Source organism: Chiloscyllium plagiosum, chromosome 38, assembly GCF_004010195.1.
Source record: "Chiloscyllium plagiosum isolate BGI_BamShark_2017 chromosome 38, ASM401019v2, whole genome shotgun sequence".
NCBI lineage: Eukaryota > Metazoa > Chordata > Chondrichthyes > Orectolobiformes > Hemiscylliidae > Chiloscyllium > Chiloscyllium plagiosum.
The window spans coordinates 23,842,708-23,852,930 of NC_057747.1; positions in this window are offsets into that span (position 1 = coordinate 23,842,708).

A 10,223-nucleotide genomic window follows, 5' to 3' on the forward strand; every position below is an offset into this window, starting at 1 on the left:
GCACCGCCTTCCTGTCCTGCAGTCTTCTTCTTGACCTCTCCGCCTCCACCCTACTCCGACCTATCACCCTCACCTTGACCTCTTTCCACCTATCACATTTCCAACGCCCCTCCTCCAAGTCCCTCCTCCCTACCTTTTATCTTCTCCTGCTGAACACTCTCTGCTCATTCCTGAAGAAGGGCCTGTGCCCGAAACGTCGAATCTCTTGTTCCCTGGATGCTGCCTGACCTGCTGTGCTGTTCCAGCAATAAAGTTTCAACTTTGTGATCCAGCATCTGCAGACCTCACTTTCTCCTAGTTCTCAGTTCCACCCAAATAACTTCCCTGGATGTATTCCCAGGAATATTCTCCCTCATTACAGCTATAATGCTATCCCTTATCAAAAATGCCACTCCCCCTCTTCTCTTGCTTTCTATTCCTTCCTGTAGCATTTGTGTAATGGAACATTAAGCTGCCAGTCCTGCCCATCCCTGAGCCATGTTTCTGTAATTGCTATGATATCCCAGTCCCATGTTCCTAACCATGCCCTGAGTTCATCTGCCTTCCCTGTTAGGCCTCTTGCATTGAAGTAAATGCAGTTTAATTTATCAGTCCTGTCTTGTTCCTGCCTGCCCTGACTGTTTGTCTCGCTCATTTTCCCAACTGTACCAGTCTCAGATTAATCTCTTTCCTCACTATCCCCTGGGTCCCACCACCACCACCCACCACCCCCCCCCCCCTCCCGCTCCCAGCCTTACTAGGTTAAATCCTCCTGAGCAGCTCTAAGAAACCTCCCTGCCAGGATATTAGTCCCCTTCCAATTCCTTCTTGTACCCCAAAAGAGATTCCAATGACCCAAAAATGTGAATCCTTCTCCCTGCTCCTCAGCCATGCATTTATCTGTTCTATCCTCCTATTCCTACCCTCACTAGCACATAGCATCGGGAGTAATCCAGATATTACTACCCTCAAGGACCTCCTTTTTAAATTCCTGCCTAACTTTCTATATTCTCCCTTCAGAATCTCATCCTTTTCCCTTCCAATGTCATTAATTCCAATGTGAACATCGATCTCCTGCTGGTCCCTCTCCCCTTTGATAACATTCTGCACCCTCGCTGGGATATACTTGATCCTGGTACCAGGGAGGCAACACATCATTCTGATTTTTCGCTGCTGGCTGCAGAAACATCTGTCTGTGCCTCGGACTAGAGAGTTTCCTAACACAATCGATCGCTTGGAACCTGATGTGCCCCTCATTACATTAGACCCATTTTTGGTACCAGAAATTTGTCCATCAAGTGCATATCAGGAGAAAGTGAGGACTCCAGATGCTGGAGATCAGAGTTGAGAGTGTGGTGCTAGAAGAGCACAGCAGGTCTGGCAGCATCCGAGGAGCAGGAGAGTTGACGTTTTGGGCATAAGCCCTTCATCAGGAAGTGCATACATTAAGTGCATACACCCCTCTTTGATTACCATAGGTCAGCAGAACAGAGTGGTCCATCTGTAACTGGCTCTCTGGTACAGTTATACCACTTAAGCTTGCTTCAGCAAAATGACAAACAGTTGGACAGGTTTGTGGTCCACCCCAGTCCTTCATGATGTTTTCCAGACTCTTCTTCCTTCTTGAGGCTTTTCACAATGGATACTGTGTTCAAGTAACATGTGCTAGCTGTTGACTGCCAATTAATTGGATACATGCCTATCTCTTCAGTATTTCCTTTCTCATGAAAGGAAATACAAAAGAATATTGATTTTTGATCAGTTCCAATGAAGTCATGTGGTTACACCTCATATTACAATTCTTTAGCTAACAAGTTGTGTCTTAATGAGTTCTGTCTGAAAGTGGTTTGAATCTTTTCCTTTAGTGCTTTTCTGTAACTAATTTGGATCTATAATTATTGATTAAACAACTAATTAGTGTGAGATGTACCTTTCTATGTCTTATGCGTCAGCTGCACCCTTGAGATGCTATTGTTATTAAATGTGAATTATCATCTATGTCTTTACAGAGCTGCTATTATTCTACTATATTACTCAAATGTTAGATGCTATTACCTATGCCTTACTCACATTCAGCAATCTTGAAATGTTACTGTCAGCCTTGTTCTGCTGCATTAGCCATGGGCAGCTGTCGGCCATTTTGTCTGCTCAGTTATGGGCATCCCTAACAGTCAAGTTGTGACCAGAGTAAATGCAAAAGAATTTGTGACATGTGAGCAATCAATTCAGCTGTAAAAGATTGGTGTGCCATGGAATTGTTTGTCACAATGTCTTGAGGGTGGTGAGGGATGAATAATAAATGCTGGACTTGCTGGCAATGCCACATCCTTTGAGTGTTTACAAAAAGTATATCAAGAGGTGACTTTGGATCCATGACTCTCAAAAGCCTTCATCGCATGGGTTTCCTTCACTTGTGCATGTTGTAGATTAATGAGATGGAAGTTGATACCTCTGACTAGTCAACAGATTCATTACAGTTGTATCATGTGATTAAGGAATTGTCATATGTCATGAGTTTTATCAGTCAGTACTTTCTATGTCACAGGGTTTAGAGGGATATGGACCAAATGTGGGACTAGTTTAGTTTGGGAAACTTGGTCAGCATGGATGAGTTAGACTGAAGGGTCTGTTTCTGTGGTGTATTACTCTATTTAAAATTCTATGCAACAACTTAGTTCAGGTAACACACCACTGACCTGAAAGTCAGTTGAAATTGCAAAGTCGAGTAACTTTGGCATTGTGATGCATTGCCATTCTGTTGTCACATGGTCACAAGTGACCAATGAGCATTGGTCCAACGACTGATGAGAACTTTCAGTCACATTGTTCCATGGAGCAAAGGTACAGCCAATGAGCAGCAGCTCACAACCAGTTGCCAGGCACCAATGAGCCACTACAATATCAAATAAAGTCTGCTGAATGCCTGTTTCTCACCTATCCAAACTCTGTAAGCATTGGTACTGAACCCTAGCAAACAAGGAATATTCAGGTGCGTCTTGTACATAGCAGCAACCAATAAGCTAGCTGAAAAACAAAGCAATCAAGAGAGTCATCACCAAGTCGCAAGGTCTCTGTCAGCCAACAAGATTGTTGGAATGCAAAACCAACATTTGAAAATTTGGCATTATTATTATTGGCCATTGAGAATAATGTCCAGGACGTTTACATGACAGTTTTTATATTTTTGTTTCAGATGTTTTATGTAAAAGGTAAAGTCACCATTGTCCCACTCTCATTAGAGAGGGAGCGAGAGAGACATTGAGTCATGGTTTAACCTGAGGGTCACGATGCCTTAGGTCAGAGGTGAGGATGAGAAAGAGAGTAGCCCTTAGCTGGTGTGGGAATTGAACCCACGCTGTTGGTATCTAGCATTACTTGATAGTTTGTTGGTGGAACTCCCAGAAAGGGATCCTCTTTCAACATTTAGTCCTCAGAGGCTTGTAGGAATGTGGCAAGAGATCTTTACAGTCAGTTTGAAAATTCTTTTCATACATAGTTGGAGATTTCAGGGGTAGAATGCATTATACCAGAGGCTTTTCACATTTCTACAACAAGCCAAACAACTCATGAGACACATTTTAAACCATACCCTTCAAATCCCAGGAGATAATATAAGCTATGTTCATCTGTAATCAGAGAGAACATGTTCCGCTTTGGATTTAAAAAAAAAGACATATAAAGAACAGAAGTTCATTCATACTCAACTGAGAGAAACAAAAAGCTATTTTCTAATTACCACGGTTATTTTTGTCAGTAATAGAACCATAGGGTCAGAAGATCATAGAGCTTCACAGCATGGAAACAGGCTCTTCAATCCAACTTGTCCATACTGATCAGATATTCCAATCTGACCTAAACCCGTTTGTCAGCACTTGGCCCATATCCCTCTAAACCCTTCCTATTCATTTACCCATCTGGATGCCTTTTGAATGTTATAATTGTACCAGCCTCCACCATTTCATCTGGCAGCTCATTCCATAAACGCACCACCCTCTGCATGAAATAACTAACCCTCAGGTCCTCTTTAAACCTTTTCCCTCATCTTAATACAATGCCCTCTAGTTTTGAACACTCCCATCCCTGGGGAAAAGACCTTGGCTATTCATCCTATCCGTGCCCCTCATGATTTTATAAACCTCTGTAAGGTCACCCTTCAGCCTCTGTCACTCCAGGGAAAATAACCCCAGCCTATTCAGCCTCTCCTTATAGCTCAAACCCTGCAATCCTAGCAATATCCTTGTAAATCTTTTCTGCACCCTCACACAAGTTTAATAATGTCCTTCCTATAGCAGGGAGACCAGAATTGAATACAGAATTTCAAAAGTGGACTCACTAATGACCTGTACAGCAGCAACATACAATCCCATCTCCTATACTTGTGTGTTTTGTTTCATTTGGTAATTTTTTGGATTATATTCACACCTTGTTATTTTTAAATGCACTAGTCTTTTGTTCCCAAATGTTAGTCATCTTTTAGTTTCAGTCTGGAGAAAATGCTGTCAAATAAGTCCCAGCACCTGTTCCCCTCTCCTGTCACGGAGTACATATTGGGGCAGGATGTACAACTGGCTGCTCATTTACTATCGCTAACTTGTGCTGCCTACCAGGATGAATATCTCCATTTTCAGTCACTCCTTTCAACTGCTGACCCTTTCCACAATTTGGAAGTTGTCCAGCGTGTATTTTAATGCCTAAAATGGATTTACATTTTCATGTTGGTCTCTCCTCCTCATCTTAATTATTAGTTTTGTTATTTTTAAACTCTAACTTAAAATTGCTTAAGCAAAATACAATAATCTAGTTAATGCCTACTACATTTTCCTCATTTTGGATGGTAACATTCTCAGAATAAAATTGAGAGTACACGATTTGTCAGAAAAAAACGAATGTAGGTGTAAGGCCAGAGCGAGCAAATAAATGAAAATATGAATTACATTTTTTTAATATGCATGAGAAGTGAAGAATCAAAGACACTCAAATCACAATACACAGTGTCTCTGAACAAAAGAGCAATCCTGTCATTTCAAGCTTCATCTAAATTTGTTTCAAAACAAAACTCAATGGAAGAGAATACATTGTTGGATTGTTGCGCAGAGTCAATACATAATACACAGAATGCCCTTAGCTCTACTCCAGGTTAAAACTGACAATGAGATAATCAACATCTCCTTTCCCTGAAACACTAAACCTCTGTAGCAACAATGGAGTTGGGAGGGTGTAAGGGGCGGGGAGTTGGCGTAGCACTGTACGCAGCCACTCTAGACACTAACTGAAGCTGTTCATCGCCAAGGGGCATAGCTTGCATGATTTGAAAAGGGGACAGTGGGTGGAGTTAATCGCCCTGTATATCAAAACACTCAGGAGCATTTGGCAACTTTTGCAGATAGGAGATCCTGGGACAAAGAGGATGGTTGGTGCAGAATGTTGAGATTCACCCAGTTACGATGCCAGGTTTTTTCAAACCCAATAAACAGCTAAAGAGGAAAGTCCACCCTGTGCCCTCAGGTAAGTGGTTCTTGAGATGTTCTTAGCTCATTATAGTCTATAACAAAGTGTTGCTCTAATTTATTGTACAGAATATAATGCCACTTTGGTGATATCAGTTGGAACTAATGTAGAAAGAGGGGCCAAGGCTCATATAAAGAGTCAACCATTTAGGACTCAGATGTGGAGGAAGTTCTACACTCTAAGGGGTTGTGAGTTGTTGGAATTTAAAGCTATAGGTGGTCACTCACTGACCAATTTCAAGACAGCTTCTGTTGGATTTTGGGCATGAAAGAGATTAAGGGATGTTGGAATAGTGCTGGAGGATATAGTTGTGGGAGATCAGTCATCATTATTGAAGGCTTGAGGGACTGAATTGCCAATTCCTGGTCTTATTTCCTGTCTAACAGTCCAGCCTGTCATCTTTTTCCACTCGGGAAATTGAATCAGCAGATCTGAATTGGGAATCAGAAATAGAAATTACAGCAATTACATGTTTGCTATTACCAGTTCCATTCTCAATCTAGAGAATTATTAAACATGGGGTGCTTTCTCTACTACCTTCATTTTATTGTTTACGATGTGTAAGATTTTCAAGTGCAAAAAAATTATTTTCTTTATTCATTCATTCATGGGATGTGGCCATCGCTGGCTGGGCTGGGGCAGCATGGTGGCTCAGTGGTTAGCACTGCTGTCTCACAGTGCCAGGGACCTGGGTTCAAATTCCACCTTGGGCGACTGTCTGTGTGGAGTTTGCATGTTCTGCGTGGGTTTCCTCCCACAACCCAAAAGATGTGCAAGCCAGGTGAATCGGCCATGCTAAATTGCCCATAGTGTTAGGTGCGATACCCTTTGGGGGGGGGGGGGGTCAGTATGGACTTGTTGGGCTGAAGGGCCTGTTTCCATACTGTAAGGAATCTAATCTAGTTTATTGCCTGTCCCTGGTTGCCTTGAGAAAGTAGGGATGAGCTGCTTTCTTGAGCCACTGCAGTCCATGTGCTGTAGATAGACCCCAATGGTATTAGGGAGGGATTGCCAGAATTTTCATCCAGCGTCACTGAAGAAATGGTAATATCTTTCTGTTGCAGTCTAGCCATGTTAGGAACAAAACTCATACCGTACACGTTAGCAGATTTTCCCACAGTATTACTTGTGGGATTTGCTGTTCTATGTGGTTTACTTCATGAAGTACTCCCCACTCCACAGTTACTGAGAGTTAAATCTGGCATCCTGGTTAATCTCCAGGATTCTTGTTCATGGTTAGTTGGAGAGAGTGGTGTCTTTTCCAGGTGTGTTTGTTGTAAAAAGCCCATTGGAAGTTGCTTGCCAAAGAAAGTAAACAGAACAAGTCTTCTTGCTACAAAAACAGAAATTGCTCGAGAAGCTCAGCAGGTCTGGCAGCATCTGTGCAGAGAAATCAGAGTGAATGTTTCGGGTAAAGTGACCCTTCTTGACCTGTTCTGTCTACCTTCTTTGCCAGCAACGTTCTGAGCTTTTCCAGCAATTTCTGTTTTTGTTTCTGATTTACAGCATCCGCAGTTCTTTCAGCTTTTATTTAGTTAAAAATCACACAACATCAGGTTATAGTCCAATAATTTATTCGTTTATTTGGAAGCACTAGCTTTCGAAGCATTGCTCCTTCATCAGGTAATTGTGGAGGTTAAGATCATATGATACAGAATTTATAGCAAAAGTTTACAGTGTGATGGAACTGAAATTATATATTGAAAAAGACCTGGATTGTTTGTTAAGTCTCTCATCTTTTAGAATGATTTGGAGATGTCAGTGTTAGACTGGGGTGTAGAAATTTAAAAATCACACAACACCAATTAAACCTGTTGGAGTAGAACGGGGTGTTGTGTGATTTTTAATCTTTTAGAATGACCATGTTGGTTTCAGTTCTTTCAAATGTAAATCCCAGAACTTTCTTAAAGTTACATTCTCAAGTGAACTATAACAATAGGTGCCATGTCGGCCCAGATAATGCATTGAAGGTGTGAGGTGCCCTGTGTGAGGCTTTCTGTGCCCCAATGTTCAAACTGATTCTAATCTAAAAAAGGGATTTACAGAATGTGCGTGTGAGTGTGAGAGTGTATGTGTGAGCATCAGAGAGAGCTTGTTTGTGAGAGAGGGTCTGCATGAGTGTATGGGTCTGTAGGAGTGTGTGTGTCTATAGGAGTGTCTGTCTGTCTGTGAGTGTGTGTCTGTGTGTAGTGCAGTGGGGTCACCTGTTGAGTGACATGAACCCAAGGTCCCGGTTGTGGCCATCCCATGGGGACCGAACTTGGCTATCAACCTCTGCTCAGCCAGTTTGATTTGTTGCCTGCCTGAAGTCCCAGGACATTCGACCTCGGACCTTCAGGTGCCCATCCTCCAAGGTGGACATCAGGACAGGCAGTAACACAAAGTGTCCGAGCAGAGGCTGATAGCCAAAATCAGTACCCATGGGGATGGCCACAACCGGGACCTTGGATTCATGTCACACTACAGGTGACCCCACTGCACTACACACACACACAGACATACACAGACACACACACACACAGACACACACAAACACATACTCACAGATTGACACACACACACATACTCACAGATAGACACACAGACACACACACACACATACTCCTACAGATCCACACACTCATGCAGACTCTCTCTCATATACTCACACATACTCTCCCACATTCACACGCACAATGCACCCTCTCACAGGCTTATACCCCTTTACACTCATACACATACGCATACACACAATCTCTCACACTCATAACCCCCTACACACATACACGCACACGCACACAAGTTTGTGGGGTGAATTTGTACTTGCAGAATTACATTTTATTTTGCTCAAGAACTGCATGAATCCATGTAAGATTCTGTAAGTTCCTTTAGTGGATTAGAATCAGTCTGAACATTGGGGCACAGACAGCCTCACACAGGGCACCTCACACCTTCAATGCATTATCTGGGCCAACATGGCACCTATTGTTACAGTTCACTTGAGAATGTAACTTTAAGAAAGTTCTGGGATTTACATATGAAAAAACTGAAACCAACATGGTCATTCTAAAAGATGAGAGACTTAACAAACAATCCAGGTCTTTTTCAGTTCCATCACACTGTAAACCTTTGCTATAAATTCTGTGTCGTACGATCTTAACCTCCACAACCACCTGATGAAGGAGCAGTGCTCCGAAAGCTAGTGCTTCCAATTAAACCTGTTGGACTATAACCTGGTGTTGTGTGATTTTTAACTTTGTCCACCTCAGTCCAACACCAGCACCTCCACATCATGGATTTTATTTTGGTCTTCAGGCTATATTGGTATCTACAGCACCACCCTATGGAGGATGCAAGAATAGCGGGTGTGACGAAATCACCAAAACATAAAGGTTCATTAGATTAGATTACCTACAGTGTGGAAACAGGCCCTTCAGCCCAACAAATCCACACCGACCCTCCGAAGAGAAACCCACCCCCCTATATTTACCCCTGACTAATACACCTAACACTACGGGCAATTTAGCATGGCCAATTCACCTTACCTGCACATCTTTGGACTGTGAGAGGAAACTGGAGCACCCGGAGGAAACCCATGCAGACACGGGGAGAATGTGCAAACTCCACACAGACAGTTGCCCAATGTGGGAATAGAACCCGGGTCCCTGCTGCTGTGAGGCAGTAGTGCTAACCACTGAGCAACCGTGCCGCCCATACTTACATAAAAATTACAAAACAATCCTTGTTTATTGTACAGGCCTTATGTGTCTATAACTCTTATAACTACTCCTGACCAAATGAAAATTTCAGCACTGTTCATTTACTCTCATTGACTCAAAGATTTCAGAAGTCGGTGACTGTGTGGAGTTTCTACACTCTCCCTGTGTCTCATGGGTTTCCTGCCACAGTCCAAAGCTGTGCAGGTTAAGTGGATTAGCCATGGTAAATGCAGGGTTACAGTGGTAGGGTGGGGGGGTTGTTCTTCAGAGGGTCAGTATGGTCTGCTTCCATGCTATAGCGATTCTACGTTTCTAACTTTGGCTATTATAACTTCTTGGGGTGGCTCAGTGGTTAGCACTGCTGCCTCACAGCGCCAGGACCCGGGTTCAATTCCCAGCTCGGGCAATTGTCTGTGTGGAGTTTGCACATTGTCTGCGTGGGTTTCCTCCCACAGTCCAAAGATGTGCAGGTTAGTGTGCAGGTTAGGTGAATTGGCCATGCTAAATTGCCCGTAATATTACGTGCAGGGGTAAATGTAGGGGAATTGGTCTGGGTGGGTTGCTCTTCGGCAGGTCGGTGTGGACTTGTTGGGCCAGAGGGCCTGTTTCCACACTGTATGGAATCTAATCTAAAGTCATTAAAAAGCCATTTTACCCACACTGATGTACTTCACTGTCTCTCTCTCTCTGTTTATTTCAAATGCCTACCACATTCCCTGACTCTTAGCATGCTCTGTTATGGAACTGTGTTCACCAGCATTCTTTTAAGCTGCTGTGATTGGGAGCAATGCCATAGGAGGTTTACGAATACTCACCGTGAGCACAGCGCCGCAGGCAGTCAGCCGGAATGCTATCTGATGTCACTGAATAATGCCACTGGAAGTCTGACAATAGTTAGAGTAAATTACTCCCACCCTTGAGCAATGCCAAGAGAGGTTGGGTAGTATTCAGAATTTAACTCACAGTGAGCAATGCCATGGGACCTTTCCTAATACTGCAATAAAATGTTTCTTGGAAACTGTTGCTTGGTAGTGGCTT